Source organism: Heptranchias perlo, chromosome 20 (genome assembly GCF_035084215.1).
Source record: "Heptranchias perlo isolate sHepPer1 chromosome 20, sHepPer1.hap1, whole genome shotgun sequence".
Classification (NCBI taxonomy): Eukaryota; Metazoa; Chordata; class Chondrichthyes; order Hexanchiformes; family Hexanchidae; genus Heptranchias; species Heptranchias perlo.
The window spans coordinates 24,672,791-24,697,978 of record NC_090344.1 but is presented as its reverse complement, the minus strand read 5'-3'; the positions used below and the strand labels follow the sequence as shown (position 1 = coordinate 24,697,978).

The following is a 25,188-nucleotide window of genomic DNA, read 5'->3' as shown; positions in this document are numbered from 1 at the left end:
TGCTCGTGGAAAAGCGCCAAAGACCATGAAAACAAAACCCAGTTCTTCAGTTAACATCCCCCGTGTCACAAGATACCCCAAGGAAATTTCACGGAAAAGTATGCCGCTGTCCTTGCGAATGCCAGCCCTGCTTTCTTAGTGCTTGTCTATGGAACAGTCACGCAGATCGAAATGTATCGATTTGTTTCAAGGCACAAATGAACATTGGTGCGAACGGGCCATGTGCCCCCGAGAAACAGCGGTCGATGTACAGCAAACTTAAAGGCGTAAGAATGTGAAAGTGAATGTTAGAGTAGGCAAGGCTGCAGTAAAGTCTCAATGAAATGAACCATGATTGTGGATGGAAGGAAAAGCTGGAAGAAGCGACAGGTCTGAATTTTGGATCATCCAACAGACACATGAGAGAACAAAAACAGGATACAGACAAAGGTGCTGGAGGCAGAAAGAAAAAGCACGAAATAAGAGGAATGAAAAGAGAGTGACTTAATGGAGCGCGAAGAGATACAGGAGCATAGTGGTTACGTTACTGGCGAATAAGCCAGAGGCCTGGACTCATAATCCGGGGTCACGAGTTCATAATCCCGCCATGACAGCTGGAGAATTTCAATTCAATTAATGAAAAATAAAACCTGGAATTAAAATACCAGTATCAGTAATGGTGGCCATGAAACTACCGGATTGTTATAAAAACCCATCTGGTTTACTCATGCCCTTAAGGGAAGGAAACCTACCATCCTTACCCAGTCTGGCCTATATGTGACTCCAGACCCACAGCGACCAATGTGGTTGATTCCCAATTGCCCTCTGAAATGGCCTAGCAAGCCACTCAGTTGTAAAATCTCGCTACGAAAAGTCATAATAAGAATAAAACCGGACGGACCACCCGGCATCGGACCACTAGGCACCGGACACGACAACGGCAAAACACCAAGCCCAGTCGACCCTGCAAGGTCCTCCTTACTAACATCTGGGGACTTGTGCCAAAATTGGGAGAGCTGTCCCACAGACTAGTCAAGCAACAGCCTGACATAGCCATACTTACAGAATCATACCTTTCAGCCAACGTCCCAGACTCTTCCATCACCATCCCTGGGTATGTCCTGTCCTACCGGAAGGACAGACCCACCAGAGGTGGCGGTACAATGATATACAGTCAGGAGGGAGTGGCCCTTGGTGTCCTCAACATTGACTCTGGACCCCATGAAATCTCATGGCATCAGGTCAAACAAGGGCAAGGAAACCTCCTGCTGTTTACCACCTACCGTCCCTCCCTCAGCTGATGAATCAGTCCTCTTCCATGTTGAGCACCACTTGGAGGAAGCACTGAGGGCAGCAAGGGCACAAAATGTACTCTGGGTGGGGGACTTCAATGTCCATCACCAAGAGTGGCTCGGTAGCACCACCACTGACCGAGCTGGCCGAGTCCTGAAGGACATAGCTGCGAGACTGGGCCTGCGGCAGGTGGTGAGCGAACCAACACAAGGGAGAAACTTACTTGACCTCGTCCTCACCAATCTACCTGTCGCAAATGCATCTGTCCATGACAGTATTGGTAGGAGTGACCACCGCACAGTCCTCGTGGAGATGAAGTCCCGTCTTCGCACTGAGGACACCATCCAACGTGTTGTGTGGCACGACCACCGTGCTAAATGGGATAGATTCAGAACAGATCTAGCAGCTCAAAACTGGGTATCCATGAGGCGCTGTAGGCCATCAGCAGCAGCGGAATTGTATTCCAGCACAATCTTTAACCTCATGGCCCGGCATATTCCTCACTCTACCATTACCAACAAGCCAGGGGATCAACCCTGGTTCAATGAGGAGTGCAGAAGAGCATGCCAGGAGCAGCACCAGGCGTACCTAAAAATGAGGTGCCAACCTGGTGAAGCTACAACTCAGGACTACATGCATGCTAAACAGCGGAAGCAACATGCGAAGGACAGAGCTAAGCGATTCCACAACCAACGGATCAGATCAAAGCTCTGCAGTCCTGCCACATCCAGTCGTGAATGGTGGTGGACAATTAAACAACTAACGGGAGGAGGAGGCTCTGCAAACATCCCCATCCTCAATGGTGGCGGAGTCCAGCACGTGAGTGCAAAAGACAAGGCTGAAGCATTTGCAACCATCTTCAGCCAGAAGTGCCGAGTGGATGATCCATCTCGGCCTCCTCCCGATATCTCCACCATCACGGAAGCCAGTCTTCGGCCAATTCGATTCACTCCACGTGATATCAAGAAACGGCTGAGTGCACTGGATACAGCAAAGGCTATGGGCCCCGACAACATCCCAGCTGTAGTGCTGAAGACTTGTGCTCCAGAACTAGCTGCGCCTCTAGCCAAGCTCTTCCAGTACAGCTACAACACTGGCATCTACCCGACAATGTGGAAAATTGCCCAGGTATGTCCTGTCCACAAAAAGCAGGACAAATCCAATCCGGCCAATTACCGCCCCATCAGTCTACTCTCAATCATCAGCAAAGTGATGGAAGGTGTCGTCGACAGTGCTATCAAGCGGCATTGCTGCAGGAGTTCCTCAGGGCAGTGTCCTCGGCCCAACCATCTTCAGCTGCTTCATCAATGACCTTCCCTCCATCATAAGGTCAGAAATGGGGATGTTCGCTGATGACTGCACAGTGTTCAGTTCCATTCGCAACCCCTCAGATAATGAAGCAGTCCGAGCCCGCATGCAGCAAGACCTGGAGAACATCCAGGCTTGGGCTCATAAGTGGCAAGTAACATTCGCGCCAGATAAGTGCCAGGCAATGACCATCTCCAACAAGAGAGAGTCTAACCACCTCCCCTTGACATTCAACGGCATTACCATCGCCGAATCCCCCACCATCAACATCCTGGGGGTCACCATTGACCAGAAGCTGAACTGGACCAGCCATATAAATACTGTGGCTACGAGAGCAGGTCAGAGGCTGGGTATTCTGCGGCGAGTGACTCACCTCCTGACTCCCCAAAGCCTTTCCACCATCTACAAGGCACAAGTCAGGAGTGTGATGGAATACTCTCCACTTACCTGGATGAGTGCAGCTCCAACAACACTCAAGAAGCTCGACACCATCCAAGATAAAGCAGCCCGCTTGATTGGCACCCCATCCACCACCCTAAACATTCACTCCCTTCACCACCGGCGCACTGTGGCTGCAGTGTGCACCATCCACAGGATGCACTGCAGCAACTCGCCAAGGCTTCTTCGACAGCACCTCCCAAGCCCGCGACCTCTACCACCTAGAAGGACAAGAGCAGCAGGCGCATGGGAACAACACCACCTGCACGTTCCCCTCCAAGTCACACATCATCCCGACTTGGAAATATATCGCCGTTCCTTCATCGTCGCTGGGTCAAAATCCTGGAACTCCCTTCCTAACAGCACTGTGGGAGAACCATCACCACACGGACTGCAGCGGTTCAAGAAGGCGGCTCACCACCACCTTCTCGAGGGCAATTAGGGATGGGCAATAAATGCTGGCCTCGTCAGCGACGCCCACATCCCATGAACGAATAAAAAAATAAATAAATAAATAAATAACCTGCTCACCGATGCTCAGTTGGGGTTCCGTCAGGACCACTCGGCTCGAGACCTCATTACAGCCTTGGTCCAAACATGGACAAAAGAGCTGAATTCCAGAGGTGAGGTGAGAGTGACTGCCCTTGACATCAAGGCAGCATTTGACCGAGTGTGGCACCAAGGAGCCCTCGTAAAATTGAAGTCAATGGGAATCAGGCGGAAAACAATCCAGTGGCTGGAGTCATACCTAGCACAAAGGAAGATGGTAGTGGTTGTTGGAGGCCAATCATCTTAGTCCCAGGTCATTGCTGCAGGAGTTCCTCAGGGCAGTGTCCTCGGCCCAACCATCTTCAGCTGCTTCATCAATGACCTTCCCTCCATCATAAGGTCAGAAATGGGGATGTTCGCTGATGATTGCACAGTGTTCAGTTCCATTCGCAACCCATCAAATAATGAAGCAGTCCGAGCCCACATGCAGCAAGACCTGGACAACATCCAGGCTTGGGCTGACAAGTGGCAAGTAACATTCGCGCCAGACAAGTGCCAAGCAATGACCATCTCCAACCAGAGAAAGTCTAGCCACCTCCCCTTGCCATTCAACGGCATTACCATCGCCGAATCCCCCACCATTAATATCCTGGGGGTCACCATTGTCCAGAAAATTAACTGGACCAGCCATATAAATACTGTGGCTACGAGAGCAGGTCAGAGGCTGGATATTCTGCGGCGAGTGACTCACCTCCTGACTCCCCAAAGCCTTTCCGCCATCTACAAGGCTCAAGTCAGGAGTGTGATGGAATACTCTCCCCTTGCTTGGATGAGTGCTGCTCCAACAACACTCAAGAAGCTCGACACAATCCAGGACAAAGCAGCCCGCTTGAATGGCACCCCATCCACCACCCTAAACATTCACTCCCTTCACCACCTGAGCACAGTGGCTGCAGTGTGTACCATCCACAGGATGCACTGCTGCAAATCGCGAAGGCTTCTTCGACAGCACCTCCCAAACCCACGACCTCTACCACCTAGAAGGACAAGAGCAGCAGGCACATGGGAACAACACCACCTGCACGTTCCCCTCCAAGTCACGCACCATCCCGACTTGGAAATATATCGCCGTTCCTTCATCATCGCTTGGTCAAAATCCTGGAATTCCCTTCCTAACAGCACTGTGGGAGAACCTTCACCACATGGACTGCAGCGGTTCAAGAAGAAGGCAGCTCACCACCACCTTCTCAAGCTCAATTCGGGATGGGCAATAAATGCCGGCCTCACCAGCGACGCCCACATCCCAAGAACGAATAAAACAATAATGTGAAGACATTGGCTGCAGCACCGGGGTTGCACCTTTACTTTTCCTGCTGTCTCAATCTTTCTTTAACCTTCTCTGCTGGTGTTGCAGGTTCGATCAGGCATCGCCGTTTAATGAAGCCTGAGAAGTCCATCAGGGGACAATACGAGAGACAGAGACAGGGAGAGATAGAGAAATGCTTGCAAAGAAAATAAAGAGAATACTTCGAATCATACAATCATAAAATGGTTGGAACACAAAAGGAGGCTATTCGGTCCATCGAGCCCGTTCCGGCTCATTGTAAGAGCGATCCAGTTCGTCCCACTCACCCCCTCCTTCACGTGTGTTGCGCCTTGGGAACTTCCGCACCCTGTCCTCTGGAGCTCAATTATTCTCTGGAAAAAAATCAATTCTCCCAACAGCAACACCGAAAAGATGTCAGAAGCTAATTGCTGACTTTTGACTAAAAGCACTGAAACAGGAGGGGTCGTGCGTGATTTGAAGCTGAGATCTCGCGTATATCATTTAACACAAACCTCCAAGCGAAAATCTTACCGCGAGACCCACGAACCGCTGATAGTAAATTCGTGCAGCCAGTTGAAATGTGCGCTACCTCACACTGCCGATCGGCCATCCTTTCAGACCTCTTCAGTTCATCCAATCTCGTTTTCTATTCTGGTGCACAGCAATATCAACTTGTACATTAACTGCTCCCAGTGACCAATATTAGTTTCCCTTTACCAAATTGGTTTCTACTGTACGACTTGTATTATCAAGTAACACGTTTCAGAATTGGTTGCTTTGAAACTACATTGCCTTGGAGTATACTGAGAGGTGTTGATGAAAAGAGGGACCTTGGAGTGCATGTCCACAGATCCCTGAAGGTAAGAGGACAGGTAGTTAACGTGGTTAAAAAGGCATACAAGACAGTTTCCTTTATTAGCCGAGGCATAGAATGTAAGAGCAGGGAGATTATGGTAGAAATTTATTAAACAATAGTTAGGCCACAGCAAGAATACTGCATACAGTTGTGGTCACCACATTACAGGAAAGATGTTATTGCACTCGAGATGGTACAGAGGAGATTAACGACACTGTTGCCAGAAAATGAGAATGTTAGCTATGAGATTAGATTGGATAGGCTGGGGTTGTTTGCTTTGAAACTGATGAGGCTGTTGGGAGATTTAATTTAGGTGTATAAAATTATGACGGGCCTAGATAGAGTGGATAGCAAGAACCTATTTCCCTTCGCAGGGAAGTCAATAATCAGGATACATAGATCTAAGATAATTGGTCGAAGGATTAGAGGGGAGCGGAAGATTTTTTTCCCACCCAGTGGGAGGTGGGGGTCGGGAAATCACTGCCTGAAAGGGTGGGAGATGCAGAAACCCTCATCGCATTGAAAAATAAAAACTTCAATATGCACGTGAAGATCCGTAACCAACAGGATTCGGGACCAAAATCTGGAAAGTGAGATGAGGCTCGGTACCGATTTTTCTGCCGGCACTGGCACGATGTGCAGAATGGCTTCCTTCCATGGCCTAACTTTCTATAATTCTATGATATAATTGCCGTCTGTCTCGGCATCGTGATAACATACACTCTACCATAAGTATACTTTAATCAAATTGGTGCTTTTTTTCACTGTGAGATCGAAGATACATAAGTGTGCAGACATTAGCTGCAGCAGCTGGGTTGCACCTTTACTTTTCCAACCGTCTCAGTCCCTTTTTTTACCCTTCTCTGCTGGTGTTGCAGGTTTGATCACCCTTCGCCGTTCAAGGAATTCTGAAATACCCATCAGGGGTCACACAGATAGACAAGAGACAGAGACAGGGAAAGATAGAGAGATGCATGCAAAGAAAATAAAGAGTATAAATATCAGGTTTTGCAAACTAGCAGAATTTAAGTTACAGATTGGGAGATATTACTTCTCGGTCTTCAAATCTTGGAAGAGATGATTGGACGCCCAATTAAAAGCACGGCCACGTTGAAGTATCTCTCATGCTGGGAGAGAGGTAATTGCGTTCATTTAAATCCAATTAATGTATTTGAGCATTGAAGAGATCTTTAAACCGTAGCACTGCGAGCAGAATTTAAACCGAGGCAGGAAAACCCCATTTGAGTTATGAGACCACAGCTTTCACCACTCGTCAATTGCAACTATAAACGGCATGTTCGTTCAGACAGGATTCCATTTAGAAACATGCAACTTTTGCACAATCAGCATTGGTGGTTCAGGGGTAGAATTCTCGCCTGCCACGCGGGAGACCCGGGTTCGATTCCTGGCCAATGCACGATTATTTTGCATTCTGCACCAAGGAGGAACTTCGGAACAGGAGTGTGGTGTTCGGTCCTTCCAGCCTGTTCCGCAACTGAATGAGATCATGGCTGAGTTGAGACCAAACTTCCTGTCCGCGCCCCAGCCCCATATCTCCAAGCACCTTTGGTTATCAAAAATCGAGAAATCACGGGTTTGAAATTCACAATTGAGCTCGCATCAACTGCAGTTTATGGAATAGACTTCCACACTTCTACCTCCCTTTGCTTGTCGAAGTGTGTCCGAACTTCACTCCTGAAAATCTTACTCGAATATTTAGGCTGTGCCCCCAAGTCCTCGACACCCCAACGAGCGGAAATAGTTTCTTTGTAACTACCCCATCAGTTCCTCTTAATATCTTGATAATTTCGATCACATCAGCCCTTAATCTACTGAATTGCAGAGAATACAACCATAGTTTGTGTAATCTCTCCTCGTAATTTAATGCTTCAAGTCCATTATCATTCTAGTAAATCTACACTGCACTCCCTCCAAGGACAGTATATCCTTCCTAAGGTGCGGTGCCCAGAACTGAACACAGTACTCCAGGTGTGGTCCAACCAGAGCTTTGTGCAGATGTCGAATAATTTCGATTCCCTTGTATTCTCGTCCTCTAAATATAAAGGCCACCATTCCATTAGCCTTTTTGATTATTTCCTGGACCTGTCCATGATATATTAATGATCTATGTACATGGACACCTAAGTTCCTTTGGAATTCCACAGTTTCGAATTTTTCACCTTTTGAAAAGTATTCTGATCTATCTTTTGAGGTCCAAACTGGATGACCTCACACTTGCCAAAATTGAAATCCATTTGCCACGGTTTTGGCCATTCATTTATTATATTAATGTCTCACTGGAAAGTTATGCTTTCATCCACACTGCTGACAACGCTGCCCATTATGGGGTCATCAGCAAACTTCAATATGTCGTTCTCTATCCCGTCATCTAATATCAATGAGGCCGCCTGAACTGGGGGAAATTCACATTCAGCATCAACATCTTCATCATCTTGAGACATTTTATTTACTTTACATGTGTTGCGTCTTGGGAACGACAGCACTCTGTCCTCTGGAGCTCAAACATGCTCTGTATGCAATTCAATCCTACCAACAGCAATACTGAGAAGATGTCAAAAGCCAATTGGTGTCTTTTCACTCAAAGTAGTGGGACAGCAAGGCTCTATCGGGGATTTGAACGCGCAACTTCTCAGATATTAATCAACTGAAGCCCCGAAGCGAGAATCATCCATTCAGATCAACCAGGCGCTGTTCCTTGCTTCGTGCAGCCAATGTAAAGTTTCGCTGTCTTCCTAAGCCGATCGGCCATCATTTCAGACCTCTTCTATCCATCCAATCTCGTTTACTATTCCGGTGTGCAGTAATATCAAGTTGTACACTAACTATTTCCTGTCACCAATATTAGTTTCCCTTGACTAAATTGGTTTCATCTGTACGACTTGTATTATCAAGCAAGACGATTCAGAATTGGTTGCTCTGAAACTACATTGCTTTGGAGGATACTGAGAGGTGTAGATGGAAAGAGGGACCTTGGAGTGCATGTCCACAGATCCCTGAAGGTAAGAGGAGAGGTAGTTAAGGTGTTTAAAAAGGCATACAGGATACTTTGCTTTATTAGCCGAGGCATAGAATGTAAGAGCAGGGAAGTTATTCGAGAAATGAATAGAACACTAGTTAGGCCAGAGCAAGAATACTGCGTACAGTTATGGTCACCACATTACAGGAAAAATGTGACTGCACTGGTGAGGGTACAGAGGCGATTCATAACGATGTTGCCAGGACTGGAGAATTTTAGCTGCGAGGATAGATTGGATAGGCTGGGGTTGTTTTCTCTGGAACCGACGAGGCGGAGGGGGGATTTAATTGCGGTGTATAAAATGATGACGGGGCTCGATAGAGTGGAAAGGAAGGACCTGTTTCACTTAGCAGGGAGGTCAATAAAAAGGGGGCATAGATTTAAGGTAATTGGAAGAAGGATTAGAGTGGAGCAGAGGGAAATTTTCTTCCACCCAACGGGTGGTGGGGGTCTGGAACTCACTGCCTGAAAGGGTGGTAGAGGTAGAAACCCTCATCGCATTTAAAAATAAAAACTTCAATATGCACGTCAAGATCCGCAACCAGCAGGATTAGGGACCAAACGCTAGAAAGTGGGATGAGGCTTGGTACAGATTTTTAGGCCGGCACTGGCACGATGTGCAGAATGGCTTCCTTCTTTCGCCTAACTTTCTAGGATTCTATGTTATGATTGCCGTCTGTCTCGGCATCGTGATAACATACACTCTACCATAAGTCTACTTTAATCAAATTGTGCTTTGTTTCACTGTGAGAGCGAAGATATATAAGTGTGTAGACATTAGCTGCAGCAGCTGGGTTGCACCTTTACTTCTCCTACCGTCTCAGTCCCATTTTTTTACCCTTCTCTGCTGGTGTTGCAGGATATGTCAGCCTTCGCCGTTCAAGGAAGTCTGAGAAGTCCATCAGGGGACAACATAGAGACAAGAGACAGAGACAGTGAAAGATAGAGAGATGCATGCAACGAAAATAAAGAGTATAAATGTCAGGTTTTGCAAACTAGCAGAATTTAAGTTACAGATTGGGAAAGATACCTTCTCGGGTCTTGAAATCTTGGAAGAAAAGATTGGACGCCCAATTAAAAGCACCGGCCACTTTGAAGTATCTCTCATGCCGGGAGAGAGGTAAATGCGGTTAATTAATGCAATTTAATGTATTTGAACATTGAAGAGATCTTGAAACCGTAGCACTGCGAGCCGAATTCAAGCCGAGGCAGGAAAACTCCATTCGAGTTTTGAGACCACAGCTTGAACCACTCGGCCATCGCAGCTGTAAACGGCATGTTTATTGAGACAGAATTCCATTTAGAAACATGCAATTGTTGCAGGAGCTTGCATTGGTGGCTCAGGGGTAGAATTCTCGCCTGCCACGCGGGAGACCCGGGTTCGATTCCCGGCCAATGCACGATCATTTTGCATTCTGCACCAAGGAGTAACTTCGGAACAGGAGTTTGGTCCTTCCAGCCTGTTCCGCAATTCAATGAGATCATGGTGAGTTTTGTGACAGAACTCCCTGTACCCGCCTTAGTCCCATATCTCTAAATACCTTTGGTAAACAAAAAATCTATAAATCACGGGTTTGAAATTAACAATTGTGCTCGCATCAACTGCCGTTTGAGGAAGAGACTTCAAGATTCCTACCTCCCTTTGCTTGTAGAAGTGTGTCCTAAACTTCACTCCTGAAAGTCCTGACTCTAATGTTTAGGCTATGCCCCCAAGTCCGAGACAACCCAACGAGCGGAAATTGTTCCGATGTAACTACCCCATCAGTTCCTCTTAATATCTTGATAATTTCGATCACTTCAGCCCTTAATCTACTAAATTGCAAGGAATACAACCATAGTTTGTATAACCTCTCCTCGTAATTTAACGCTTCGAGTCCAGGTATCATTCTAGTAAATCTGCACTGCACTCCCTCCAAGGACAGTATATCCTTCCTAAGGGCCGTGCCCAGAACTGAACACAGTACTCCAGGTGTGGTCCAAACAGAGCTTTGTGGAGCTGTGGAATCATGTCAAGTCCCTGTATTCTCGTCCTCTAAATATTTCGGCCACCATTCCATTAGCCTTTTTGATTATTTCCTGTACCTGTCCATGACATGTTATTGAACTCTGTACATGGACACTTAAGCTCCTTTGGAACTCCACAGTTTCGAATTTTTCACCTTTTGTAAAGTATTCTGATCTATCTTTGTGAAGTCCAAAGTGGATGACCTCACTCTTGCCAAAATTGAAATCCATTTGCCACGGTTTTGTCCATTCATTTATTATATTAATGTCTCTCTGGAATGTTATGCTTTCATCTACACTGCTTACAACGCTGCCCATTTTGGGGCCATCGGACAAACTTCAATATGTCGTTCTCCATCCCGTCATCTAATTTCAATGAGACCGCCTGACCTGGGGGGAAATTCACATTCAGCATCAATCTCTTCATCATCTTGAGACATTTTATTTCCTTTACATGTGTTGCGCCTTGGGAACTCCATCACTCTGTCCTCTGGAGCTCAAACATGCTCTGCATATAATTCAATCCTACCAACTGCAAAACTGAGATGTCAGAAGCCAATTGGTGTCTTTTCACTCAAATTAGTTGCACAACAAGGCTCATCCGGGATTTGAACCCGAAACTTCTCGGATATTAATCAACTAACGCCCCTAAGTGAGAATCATGCATAGAGATCAACCAGGCGCTGTTGCTTGCTTCGGACAGCCAGTGTAAAGTTTCGCTGTCTTCCAAAGCTGATAGGCCATCCTTTCAGACGCCCTCTATCCATCCAATCTCGTTTTCTATTCCGGTGTGCAGTAATATCAAGTTTACACTAACTATTTCCTGTCACCAATATTCTTTTCCATTTACTAAATTGGTTTCGTCTGTACAACTTGTATTATCAAGTTGGACGTTTCAGAATTGGTTGCTCTGAGACTACATTGCTTTGGAGGATACTGAGAGGTGTTGATGAAAAGAGGGACCTTGGAGTGAATGCCCACAGATCCCTGAAGGTAAGAGGACAGGTAGTTTAGGTGGTTGAAAAGGCATACACGATACTTTGCTTTATTAGCCGAGGCATAGAATGTAAGAGCAGGGAAGATATTCGGGAAATGAATAGAACACTAGTTAGGCCAGAGCAAGAATACTGCGTACAGTTGAGGTCACCACATTACAGGAAAGATGTGAGTGCACTAGAGAGGGTACAGAGGAGATTTACAACGATGTTGCCAGGACTGGAGAATTTTAGCTGCGAGGATAGATTGGATAGGCTGGGGTTGTTTTCTCTGGAACCGACGAGGCGGAGGGGGGATTTAATTGCGGTGTATAAAATGATGACGGGGCTCGATAGAGTGGAAAGGAAGGACCTGTTTCACTTAGCGGAGAGTAAATAAAAATGGGGCATAGATTTAAGGTAATTGGTAGAAGGATTAGATTGGAGCAGAGGTAAATTTCTTCCATCCAGCGGGTGGTGGGGGTCAGGAACTCACTGCCTGAGAGGGTGGGAGAAGCAGAAACTCTCATCAGATTTAAAAAGCACTTGAATATGCACTTGAGCAGCCGTAACCTACAAGACTACGGACCAAAAGCTGGTAATTGGGGTGATGATTAATACCTCTTTTCCGTGCGGTACAGACACGACGGGCCGAATGGCCTCCGTTGGTGTAAATTTTTATGATTCTATGATTCTATGATATGATTGCCGTCTGTCTCGGCATTGTAATAATATACACTATACCATGAGAACACTTTAATCAAATTGGTGATTTTTTTCCCTGTGAGAGCGACAAGACATAAATGTGTAGACATTGGCTGCAGCAGCTGGGTTGCCCCTTTACTTTTCCTACCGTCTCAGTCTTTCTTTAAACTTCTCTGTTGGTGTTGCAGGTTCGATCAGTCAACGCCGTTCAAGGAAGCCTGAGAAGTCCATTAGGGTACAACAAAAGAGACAGAGACAGGGAGAGATAGAAAAATGCATGCAAAGAAAATAAAGAGTAAAAACAGAATCATAGCATCATAAAATGGTTACAGCAGAGAAGGAGGCCATTCCGCCCATCGAGCTCGTGCCGGCTCGTTGTTAAAGCAATCTAGATAGTCCCATTCCACCGCTCTTTCCCGGTAGCCCTGCATTTCTTTCCTATCAAGCATTTATCCAATTCCTTTTTGAAAGCCACGATTGAATCTGCTTCCACTATCCTTTCAGGCAGCGTATTCCAGATTATAACTACTCGCCGGGTAAAAAAGTGTTTCCTTATGTCGCCTTTTGTTCTTTTGCCCATCACCTTAAATCTGTGTCGTCTGGTTTTCGACCCTTCCGCCAATGAGAACAGTTTCTCTTTATTTACTTTATCTAAACCCTTCATGATTTTGAACACTTCTATCAAATCTCCTCTTAACGTTCTCTGTTCTAAGGAGAACAACCCCAGCACGGGGTAAATGCGGTCAATTAGCTTCAATTCATTTATTTGAGCATTGAACATATCTTTAAACATTACTGTGACATTATGGTAGCGTGGCCTCGCGGTCTCAGGTGTTAAATTTAATTTATTTTGATGCGTGGGTTTGAATCCCGCTGCATTTAGAATTTCTGCCAATGTTTCTTTAGATCTGTTCATAGAAAACCCGAATATAGTGCGATGGAGCAGAGGATGTGAAAGAAGCTGAAAGTGAAAGTGCAGATATTATTTCCATCACGGGGACAGGACACGTTTCCACAGGTAAGGGCCTCTCACCTTAATATTATTTCCAGCAGAGTAGGACAGGTGATCAAAGTGACCGGGCTCTGGCGGCGCAATCAGTCAGTGCGCGGTCCTTATATGACAGTGCAGGGTCGGGAAACGCCGAGGTTGTTAGTCGAGTCTCACCTAGATCAACGAATCCTTTTCCTTGTGAACATTTCGAACGGAGCTGAACGTATAATTGAGGTGTTCCAAAATGCATCAATTATTTGTATCGCCACGTGGTTCCTCTTGTTGCAATATCAGATGAGATATTTCGTGTTATTAGTTTACAGGAGGGAGGCTGCGGTATTGGAGCCGCAAACTATGATTTTGATCCATCTACAAATTATGGGATTTAGCTTGAGCTTTAAACCAGCGCGTTAGACCGCTCAGTCACGATACTTTCCATCTTGCGAACATCAGGAGCTACTTTTACAGGAATAGAACTACTGCAAGCAAGAATTCTACCCCTCAAGCACCAATGCTCGACCTGCAGCAGGATGAATGTGTCCAGTTAGAAACCTGTCTGAAGGAACATGCAGTCTGACAGAGCCGGAAGTCCAGCAGATTGACTTTTGCAGTGAGCAGATGATCAGCCTCCTTCTTGAGAGTGTTTCGCCAATCCAGCTCAGAGTGGATTAAGCATTATAAATTCGGGTGGGACTGGAGCCACTTGTATCAGATGAAGTGGATGGGATTATTTCACTTCCTTGACGAGCATTAATGATCCTGTTGCGGTTTTGCTGCAAAATTTCACTTCTCAGCGCCGAAATCACCGAGCCCTGAACTAAAATTCAACGATGGTGAGATTCGGACACACAACCTTTGCAGTGATTGGAAGAAGTCCCACGTGCTATCCATGGCACCACAAATCGGCTATCGATTAGGTTATTTCACGTTACCCATATGCTGCTTGGGAACTTTTGCTGCGGTGCAGTAAGTGGTTCAAAAGCTCAGTGGGGATTCAAAGCGCTGCTGAGAAATCGACAAAGCGATGGTTTGTGCAATGCATAGTGCTCTCTCTCCATTTTGCTCTCTCTCGCTCGCTCTCCCATTTGCTCACTCTCGCTTTCTCTCATGAGCTCTCACTCTCCACGTTTATTTCAAAAGGGGTGGAAAACAAGGGGTGGAAGTTATGTTCCAGCTGCACAGAGCTCTGGTGAGACATCATCTGCAGCACTGCATTCAGTTCTTGGCGCCCCACCTCAGGAAGGATGTTTGAACCTGGAGGCTCGAGGGGCTGAATGACCTACTCCTGTTCCTATGCTCCAATGAATGAAACAATAATTCACGTATAGAGAGCCTAATGTATCAGGATGAGTGAGTGAAGAATGTTTTCTGTTTGAAGTACTGATTTCATTAATTGAATATCCTCAGTGTCCCAGCTCAGTGCAGTCCAGTCCGGCCAAACTGCTCGCACAAAGTGGCATTTTCTGTGAGAACACGAAAGACGTGTTCAGGCCATGACAGTACCGAGTGCGGGTAGGCCTGCGCGTGAAATGGAAAAGTGAGGTGAAATACTCCAACAAGCAGCGGATGTCTCTGTTTCCATTTCCAAAATGCACGCACGCACGGGCCGAATCGATGCAGCTCCTGGGAAATCTGCGAGGCGACGCAGGGCTGCCGTGGATCATTTGAAGCAACCGGTACACAAAAGATTCGGCCCGTTTCACGTGGCATCTCCTGTTTCTGAATCTTCTTTCCCTCCTGCTTCCTCTACTCCTCCAGCTGCCAGTTGAATTAGATGCTTGATGCAAACACAGCGAATACATGAAACCCATCTTGACCTGGTCAGCAGGGAGAGAGGGGGAAAGAACGGTGCTGGCCATTGAGAAGGGATGGATTTTGCACATGCCGGGCAAGGTCTCATCTCTCTGCTTCTTTGCTTTGCGGAATATCTTAGTATTCAGGTGATGATCTCACCGCCCCCCAGGCCCATGATCCCCACTCACACTCTCCTTCCAATCTCACACACCTTTGCTTCGGTTTCAAATCGTGTCAGTTTTCACACTGGGATTTAATTTGAAGAAAGCGATGCTGTGATAACCTGGGGCTATTGAAGAGATGCAGTAAAAGAAGATACATAAAAGGCAAATTATAACAATGACGGTTCTCACACTGTGAGCTACAGTTAAAGGCTGACAAAATTTAAAGTCTCATGCAGCAGGTCTGGGCCCAAATCTTACACGTGGCATCTCCTTCTGCTTCTGTCACTCCTTTTCCTCCACGTAGAGTTCACTTGGAATTCCTGTGCGGCTGCATTGCGCATTTTCCAGATCCGCTTCGAGCGCAATTCGCTCCAGTTCATCAATTGCAGATATTAGTTTGATCAAGGGGAGAGGAAACCTTTTCACAGGCAAGGGCTGTTCATCCTATTGTTTTTCTAGCAGAGTAGGGCAGATCATCAAAGTAACCGGATTGGGTGAACTGTCCGTACAGGTGCCTGGTGGGCTCGTGGTTATGATTCGGCGTTCACACCTATAGAATTAATTACTTGAAACCAAATAAACTCTACGAAAAGAGGCATATTTCTGTAAACTCCATTAACCAACCTATAACTTTTTGTTGCAGACTGAAAGAGACGCTAACGTGGTTACCGAGTGGCACTTACAAGTTCAATAATGATTTGTTTTGCAAGTGAAACGCATTTCAGACTGCATTTTAGAAATGGTCAGTGTATATGACACCAGGAGTTTGGTGCAGCTGTTGTTAAATTGAACAGGAACAGCCGATTGTAGACCTATCAACACAGGAGAAGAAACTCGCCCCTGAAGGTACATATCGAGCAAGTTCCAATATAATGAAAAAAATCTGCCCGGGATCCAATTGGGGGCTTTTTGCATGTGAGGTGAATGTGCTAACCGCTATAATACAGAAACCGCAACACGGTAAGTATTTTTTAAAATGCTCAGTGTTTATCACACCAGTAACCTGGTGCAACCGCTGTTCAATTTCACAGGACCGGTGCTTTGTATTAAACAGAAGTTAGCAGCAAAAATTGTTATTAATGGGAATAGTGGGACTGAGAAATGCTTAAACAGCCGCACCCTGTAAAACAGAGCTCCAAGTATCGGTTTAAATAAAATCCTGAACTGACAGAGCGGAGGGCAATTAAAGATTGAATTATATCGCAATTCACTGAATCCAAACAACGTTTAAAGAAGTGAATCTGTCAGGAGTGGGATTCCTGCGCTTTTGGTGAGGAAGTGTGGCGGGCTGCTGCTTCCGTCCCCCGCACTCCGAGAGGCGCGGTGGCGGTCGGTACCAATCTCCATTCTATGTATCCGGGTCCATCCGTTTCCTGTGGAGCTGGTGGCAGAACTGCAGCTTCTGACTCCCAGGGCCCGATTTTAGCACCCGCTACCGGGTGCGTTCTCGGCGGGGGGGCCCCGAAAATCCCGAAATCCCGGAGCGGGACCGGATCGCGCCTCGATCCCGCCCACGTCCGGGTTCCGCGCTGACGTGCGCAGCCCCCGCTGGTGGGAATCCCGCAGGCAATTAAAGCCAACGGGATGCCACTTGAGTGTATTTACTTTGCTTGTTCAGGTCATTAACTGACCTGATTAAGGGACTGTGTGTGATTTTGGATAAACATGGGACCGTTTCACACACTGGGGGAAACAGTACCAGTTGAAATGGACGTGTTGCAGCCGTCAGCCTGTGGCAGCTGCAAAGGTCCATTTGACAGGTGGGGTGGGGGGAGACCCTCAGCCATTGCAGAAGGCCGCTCTGTCACTTGGGACAAAGCTTGGCCTCCACCACCCTCCTCCTGATGGTCGAAGTCACCAACCTGCACACTTATCCCGGGGTCCGGAGACATGTACCTACATTGCGGAACCCCTCAGATGTACATCTTGTGGATGGGGGCCGCCGTAGCTGCAGTCATGACCTCCTCGGAGGGTGAACAGCATCACCAGCCTCACCAGCCTCGCCATCCACGCCGTCAACCTCTGACACGTGGAGCTCCACAACAGAGTGCTGTGACACATTCACCTGCACAGCAGGAGGGAGGGCTACCGCAGAGAGAGATGCATCGCAGAAGGCACTACCCTCGCCACAGGTTCCACAGACCGAGGCTCAGCCTCCTGGACCTCTCTGAGCAGCAGTGCACACGGAGGCTCAGAGTCACTCGACATGTAGCCGTGGACATCTGCAGCCTCTTTCATGCCGAGCTGCTCCTGGCTGGCCCGTGCACCATCTTCCTACCTGTCGCTGTCAAAGTCACCACTGCCCTCCCGAACTTCTGCTCCACAGCCTTCCAGGCTGCAACCGGGGACATCCCCGATGTCTCTCAGTCGTCTGCGCAGAAGGGCCCTGCAAATACACCTACACCCACTCTGCAGTGACACACTGGGTGGCATCAGTGGTGGGTCCTCATAGGGATACCCAGGAGCGGGCATTATTGCACAAACCGGACAGGATTCGCGAAGACATGGCAGTAGCGGTGCCAATATAATGTGTGATGTGAGTTGTTCTTTAATGCAATAGAAGTAAGAACCAAGACAATCCCTCAAACACCCTTGTGCATCCCCTTCATGCTCACGACACGTTTGCCTTACGCTGCCTACTGCACATATGTGATGCATGCCCTGTGGCTGCAGCACAGGTGGTGGCAGGTTGAGTGAGGCTGGCCGTGAGAGAGATGCACGAGAGGGTGAGTATGGGATAGAGCCATGAGATTGTATGAGGATTGGGTTGCGTGGTAGTGGCGGGGTGAGTACTCGCGAGGTGAGTAGGTGCAGGTAAGTTGAGGATGAGGTTTGAGTGGGTATGAGGGGTCATGTGACAGAGTAGTGTTGGCAGTGCCGAAGGAGATGTGGGGTGGGGGCAGTGTTGCGGCAGGAGGAGTGTAGGGGAAAGACTACGTGTTCTCACTGTGGCTGACCTACTGAGGTCATTGGAGCGCCTCCTGCACTGTATGCAGGTGGGCGATATGTTTGTGGCGCAGGTGACCCCCTTTGCCACCTCGAGCCAGGCCTTCTTGGTGGCAGAGGTGGGCCGCTTCCTCCCGCCCGCCGGGGGGAAGATCTCTGTCCTCCCCCTCCTCCTCACCCCATCTAATGATACCTGGGGTGAGGCATCATTAAACTGGGAGCAGCTTTAACCCTGGGCTGCTCCATGATGTAATTTTTACTGTTTGTGGCAGCATCTGTCAGTGGAGGACTGCCCCTTTAAATAGAGCGCCTCCAGCTGAGAGATCTTACTGCGCATGCGCAGCCCGCCCGACGCGCAGATCAGCATCGGGGAACCCGGAGGAGCAGGTAAGTGGATCCAATGGGCTCGATTTTCGCGTCGGGTTTCCGGCGGGTTTCCAGGGCGGGGGGGGCCCAGAAAATCCCGATATCCGGTCACGTGACCGGATCGCGACGAAATCCCGGCCACTTCCGGGTACCGCGCTGACGTGCGGGGCTGCGCGCGAAAGCCCCGCTGGTGGGAATCCCGCAGGCAATTAAAGCCAGCGGGGTTCCACTTGAGAGTACTCACCTTGCTCGTTGTGGTCAGTTAATGAGCTGAATCAGCTGTCAAAAGAGGAAGTGTGGGATTTTAGGTTCAAGGCAGTGAGTTTCCCACACTGGGGGAAACAGTCCTCCCTCAACCGGTCGTGTTTCAGCCAGCAGCCTGTGGCAGCAGCCAAGGTGCACTCCACAGCGGGTGGGAGAGCCCTCACCCACGCAGGAGGCCACCGCGTCACATAGGGCAACCCCTGCCCTCCACCACCCCCCGCCAAGCCAGAGTACAGACCGACGTGAAACCGCAGCCCTAGAGCGAGAAACCACCCACCTACCCTGCACAACCCCTCAGACCAACACCTGCCAGATGGGTGGTGCGTTGACATCTTCGGAGGACGAACAGCATGACCAGCCCCAGCAGCCTCGCAGTCCACGCCGTCCGCCTGGGAGACGTGGAGCCCCCCAACACGGTGCTGTGGCACATCCACCTGCACAGCAGGAGGGAGGGCAACCGCAGAGAGAGATGCGTCGCAGGAGGCACTACCCTCCGCACAGGGTGTACAGAGCGAGGCTCAGCTTCATGGATCTCTCCGAGGAGCAGTGCATACGGAGGCTCAGAGTCAATCGCCAGGTAGTCGCCGACATCTGCAGCCTCCTTAACGACGAGCTGCGCCCTGATGGACCAAGCAGCATCTTCTTACCTGTCGCCGTCAAAGTCACCACTGCCCTCAACTTCTTCGCATCCGGTTCCTTCCAGGGTGCCACCGGGGACGTCACCGGGGTCTGTCAGTCCTCTGCACACAAGTGCATAAGGCAGGTCACCGATGGGTTGTTCCGCAGGGCCTCCCACTACATCAACTTCGCCATGGACGAGCGCAGCCAGATGGAGAGGGCGGTTGGATTCCATGCCATGGCCGGCTTCCCACGGGTGCAGGGTGTAATCGACTGCACCCACATCGCAATACGGGCACCTCCGCCAGGGCTGTTGATCAACAGGAAGGGGTATCACTCCATGAACGCCCAGCTCATCTGTGACCACTGCCAGAGATTCCTACACGTGTGCGCCAGATACCCCGGCAGCTGCCACGATGCCTTTGTCCTCAGGGAGTCCGCCGTCCCGCCCATCCTGCAGGCACCCAACGCCGGCAATGGCTGGCTCCTCGGCGACAAGGGGTATCCCCTACACACGTGGCTCATGACGCCTCTGAGGAACCCCATCACCGAGCCGGAGCGTCGGTACAATAACAGCCACACTGCTACCAGGTCTACAATTGAGCAGACCATAGGGCTTCTCGAGATGCGCTTCAGGTGCCTTGATCGTTCTGGGGGAGCGCTCCAATACACACCATTCAGAGTGGGACGAATCATAGTTGTCTGCTGTGCCCTGCACAACATGGCCCAACAGAGAGGGGTGCCGCTGGAGGAGGCCCCATCCACACCCGCCACCCACATTGAGGACGGCGAGGGCGAGGAGGAGGAGGAGGCGGAGGAGGCGGAGGAGGAGGACGCGCCAGAGGATGGTGGACGACCCATGCGCCGAGCCGCGACTCACCGGGATGGTCGCCGGGCCAGGGAGGCACTCATACGTCAACGGTTCTCCGAGAGTCAGACAGTGCGAGGCGCTCGCATCTCCTCACCTGCACATGCGAGGGGCCATACCAGCCCCCTCCACTGAAGAGTGCTGCCAGTACTCCTGCACCCACAGCAGTGTGCCCAATGGGTGGCAGCAGGTGTTCGCCGTCATGATGGGCTGCACGGAACGCACCTATTGCACAGGCCGCGGAAGAATGGACGAGAGGTGGCAGGAGTGGTGAGAATATCGTATTTAATATGTACAATGTGACATGATATAAAAAAAAAATGTACAAATTAATAGACACCCTGGTGTATTCCCTTTGTGCTTATAACGCCTTTGGATTTCTTTTGCGGGTACCCCTACGTGGTGCTACCCCTGTGGCTCCAGCAGAGGTAGTGGCAGGTTGCTCATGTTCTCGCCTTGACCGGGTAGATGCTTTGGGTGGACTGCCCCTGGGTTTCGGTGCCCGTGAGGGCACCTCCACAGACTGCTCCTCCTGCACCGGGGCAGGGGCAGACTCGGCCACCTGGAGAGGAGGCACCATTGCGGGTACTGGTTGAGAGGTGGGCAACGGGTGGGACATGGAGGCGCCTTGAGAAGCGTCCCCGCTTCCATGTCCCCGGTCACCATCATCCCTCTCGTGGCCTCGGCCCACATCACCCCTTCCACCCTGCTGGACGGCAGTTTGGATGGCATGTGTGAGGCCTTGCAAGGCCACCCCTAGTGTATCCGTCAGCCTGTTGATGGCGGCGGAATGTTGCTCACCCTGAATCCGTACAGACGTTGTCAGGGCCTGCAAGGACTCGATCTGGAGCTGTGCGTGACCCTCGAGGGAGGCCAGCCTGTCCTCCACCGCGGACAGTCCCGCACCTACCTGTGTCGCCGGTACCCTCCTGTGCCTGCGCCACCAATGCCCGCATGCAGGAGTTGGACTCCTCCATCGCCTGCGCAATTGTGGACAATGCGCGCGGCACCTCTCCCAGCACCTCAGCAATTAGCTGGTGCCCCTCGACGACTCTCCTTTTCACTGGTGGCCCCCTGGGTTCAGCATCTGGGTCCGGCTGAGCAGAGCCTGGAGATGAGTGCTCCCACCGACGCGGACCCTCCGCGGCTGCCCCTGCCACCAGGGTCTGCTCATGCTCAATCGTGCGCGGTGACTCACCAAGTGCTACCCCAACTAGTTGGCGAGGGGGACCCACCGAGGTGCGTGTCTCTGCGCTGGTGGATGGTTGGTTCTGATGTGACGATGCACCCTCAGAGACCGCCATGTCGTCTGAGGAATCACCCTCCTCGATCGCTTCACTCGCAGACGGCCCTGCAAGAGAACAGAGGGCACTATGAGGCATGTGGACCAACGTTACGGTGCGCCTGATGGCAGGTGATGATACGGTCACTCGCGATCATGGGTGTTGAGTGTCAGCTTTCCCTTACCGTCCGTTTCTTCAGCGACACACTCGCCATCAGCCACCGACAGGCAATGTCACGTGCGGGCGAGGTCGAGCGCCTCCACCTCTGCGTCGGTGAGCTCTACAACTTGCGGCGGGCCACCTCCGATGCGTGCCCTTTCCCGATTGTTCTTGCTCCTCTTCTCCTGTCAAGGCAAAACACAGATGTGTGAGTGGGTGCGTATTGCATAGTGAGACGCATCGAGCATCGGTGTGGGTGGGTTGAGCGTGGCGCAGATGGATGGGAGGATGCGTGTGCCACATGCCCATCCCATTGCATAGGGATTGGGTGTGTGGTAGTGTTCGGGTGGGGACAGGGACGGTGGGTACTTGCGGGCACGGCGAGGGTGGTGAATGAGTGGCTGTGAGGATTGCTGCTGGAGCGCTGTGGTAGCTCTGCAGGAGGGGTTGAGATCTGTTTGGCGTGATGGTGGGGACGGGCTGTGGGAGGGTGCGTTGGTGTACTCACCTTGCCAGACCTAGTCAGGTCATTGAAGCGCTTGCGGCACTGCTCCCAAGTCCTTGGGGTGTTGGCCCTGCTGCTGACCTCCGCCGCCACCTCTGCCCATGCCTGCCTGGTGGCGGCGGCAGGGAACTTGCGTCCATCCGCCGGGAATAGCGTGTCCCTCCTCCTCCTCACGCCCTCCAGCATCAGCTGCAGCGCAAGGTCGGAAAAACGTGGCGCAGCCTTTCCCCTTGGCTGAGCCATCATCACCAGCCTAATGATTGCAGCAGGAGGGGCTTTGGGAGACTGCCCCTTTAAGTGGAGCTCCTACATCGCGTCGACGGCACTGCGCATGCGCAGCCGGCCGGCACGCAGCTGGGGAGCGGAGAACCCGGAAGCAGGGCTGAATCTGTTCAATTCGCCCTGCGCGTTTTCCACGCTCCCGGAGGACCACCCGCTGGGAACCCGCAGGCCTGCTACATTCGAGCCCTTGAATTATTTATATCATAAATTATACCTTTGAATTAATTATATAATTTAAACACTTGACGTCTTTATATAATAATTTTAACACTTGAATCATTTACATAATAAATTAAACACTTGCTAATTCATATAATAAATTAAACTATTGAATTATTCAGATAATCAAATAATCAGTTCAATTATTTACATAATAAATTTAACACTTGATTTTTTTATATAATAAATGAAACACTTGAATTATTTACATAATAAATGAAACATTTGAATTATTTATATTATAAAATAAACAATTGTTTCTTTATATATAAATTTAACACTTGTATTATTTATGTAATATATTGAGCTGTAGAATTATTTTTGATAAACTAAACACTTCAATAATTTATATAGTAAATTAAACACTTCAATTGTTTATACAGTAAACTAAACTATTGAGTTATTTATCTAATAAATTAAGCACTTGACTTCTTTAGATAATAAATTAAACAATAAAGTTAGATAATAAATTAAACACTTGTTTATTTGTATAATAATTTCATCAATTGAATTATTTAGATGATTAATTTATGATAAAAATAATTCAATAGTTTAATTTAACAACTGAAGTAGTTATGTAAGAAATTAAACAATTGATTATTTATATTATGAATTAAACTATTGAATTATTTATATAATAAACAAAACCTTTAAATTATTTATTTAACAAATTAAACTAGTGAATTATTTAGATAATAAATTAAACACTTGAAATGTTTAAATAATAAAGTAAACAATTGAACTATTTTTGTAATAAATTATACACTTCACTGTTTCATATAATAAATTAAACACTTGTTTATTTGTATAATAAATTCACCAATTGAATTATTTATATAATAAATTAAACAACTGAACTATTTATATAGTGAATTATACACTTGAATTATTTATATAATTAAACTACTGAATTATGTATCTAATATATTAATCAATTGAATTATTTATATAATAAATTAAACAATTCAATTATTTAAACAAAAAATTAAACAGTTTATTAATTATATAACATATTAAACTATTGAATTATTCATATAAAATTAAACACTTGAACAATTTAGATGATGAATTAAACTATTGAATTATTTATATAATAAATTTAGCTGTTGAATGTTTTATATAATAAATTAATCTCTTGGTTATTTCTATAATGAATTAATCAATCGAATATTTTAAACTATTGAATTCTCTTTATAATAAATGAAACATTTGAATTATTCATATCATAAATTACTTGAATAATTTATATAATAAATTAAACTATTGGATTATTTATATAATTTAATCAAACGAATTATTTGGAGAATAAATTAAACAATTGAATCATTTATATGATAAAGAAACAATTTAATTAATAAATGAAACACTAGACTTTACATAATAAATTAAACAATTGATTATATAATGAGTTGAACTATTTAATTTTTTATATAATAAATTAAACACTTGAATTGTTCACATAATAATTTAAACAATTGAATTATTTGTATCATAAATTAAACAATTATTATATTTATATAATGAATTAAGCTATTGAGTTATTTATATAATTAAACACTTGAATTATTTATACAATAAAAGAACAATTTAATTTATATAATAATTTAAACACTTGAATTATTTATATAATAAATTTGACACATGAATTATTTAATGAATTAAACAATTAAATTGTTTATCGAATAAATTATTAATATCGTAAATTAAACAATTCGTTTATTTATATCATGAATTAAACGCTTGAATTATTTATGTAAAATTAAACACCTGAATAATTGATAGGATGAATTAAACTATTGAATTATTTATAACGTAAATTTAGCTATTGAATGTTTGATGTAATAAATTAAACTCTTGGTTATTGCTATAATAAATTAATCAATCGAATAATTTAAACTATTGAATTCTCTTTATAATAAATGAAACATTTGAATTATTCATATCATAAATTAAACACTTGAATAATTTATATAATAAATTAAACAATTCAACTAATGACATAATAAATTAAACGATTGAATTATTTGTATAATTTAATCAATCGAATTATTTATGCCATAAATTAAACAATTTAATTAATAAATGAAACACTCATCTTTATATAATAAATTAAACAATTGATTATATAATGAGTTGAACTATTGAATTATTTATATAATAAATTAAACACTTGAATTGTTCACATAATAATTTAAACAATTGAATTATTTATATCATAAATTAAACAATTATTATATTTATATAATGAATTAAACTATTGAGTTATTTATATAATTAAACACTTGAATTATTGATACAATAAAAGAACAATTTAATTTA

The 25,188-nt window shown here is 46.7% G+C and overlaps 2 non-coding genes across 2 annotated transcripts; both read left to right on the top strand.

Moving 5' to 3' along the window:
• The first annotated feature begins 7,036 nt into the window (after positions 1 to 7,036).
• trnag-gcc (transfer RNA glycine (anticodon GCC)) lies at positions 7,037 to 7,107 on the top strand. The gene has a single exon. It is a non-coding gene; the product is annotated as a tRNA-Gly (tRNA).
• Positions 7,108 to 10,056: 2,949 nt separating this feature from the next.
• On the top strand, positions 10,057 to 10,127 carry trnag-gcc (transfer RNA glycine (anticodon GCC)). The gene has a single exon. It is a non-coding gene; the product is annotated as a tRNA-Gly (tRNA).
• Positions 10,128 to 25,188: the final 15,061 nt, after the last annotated feature.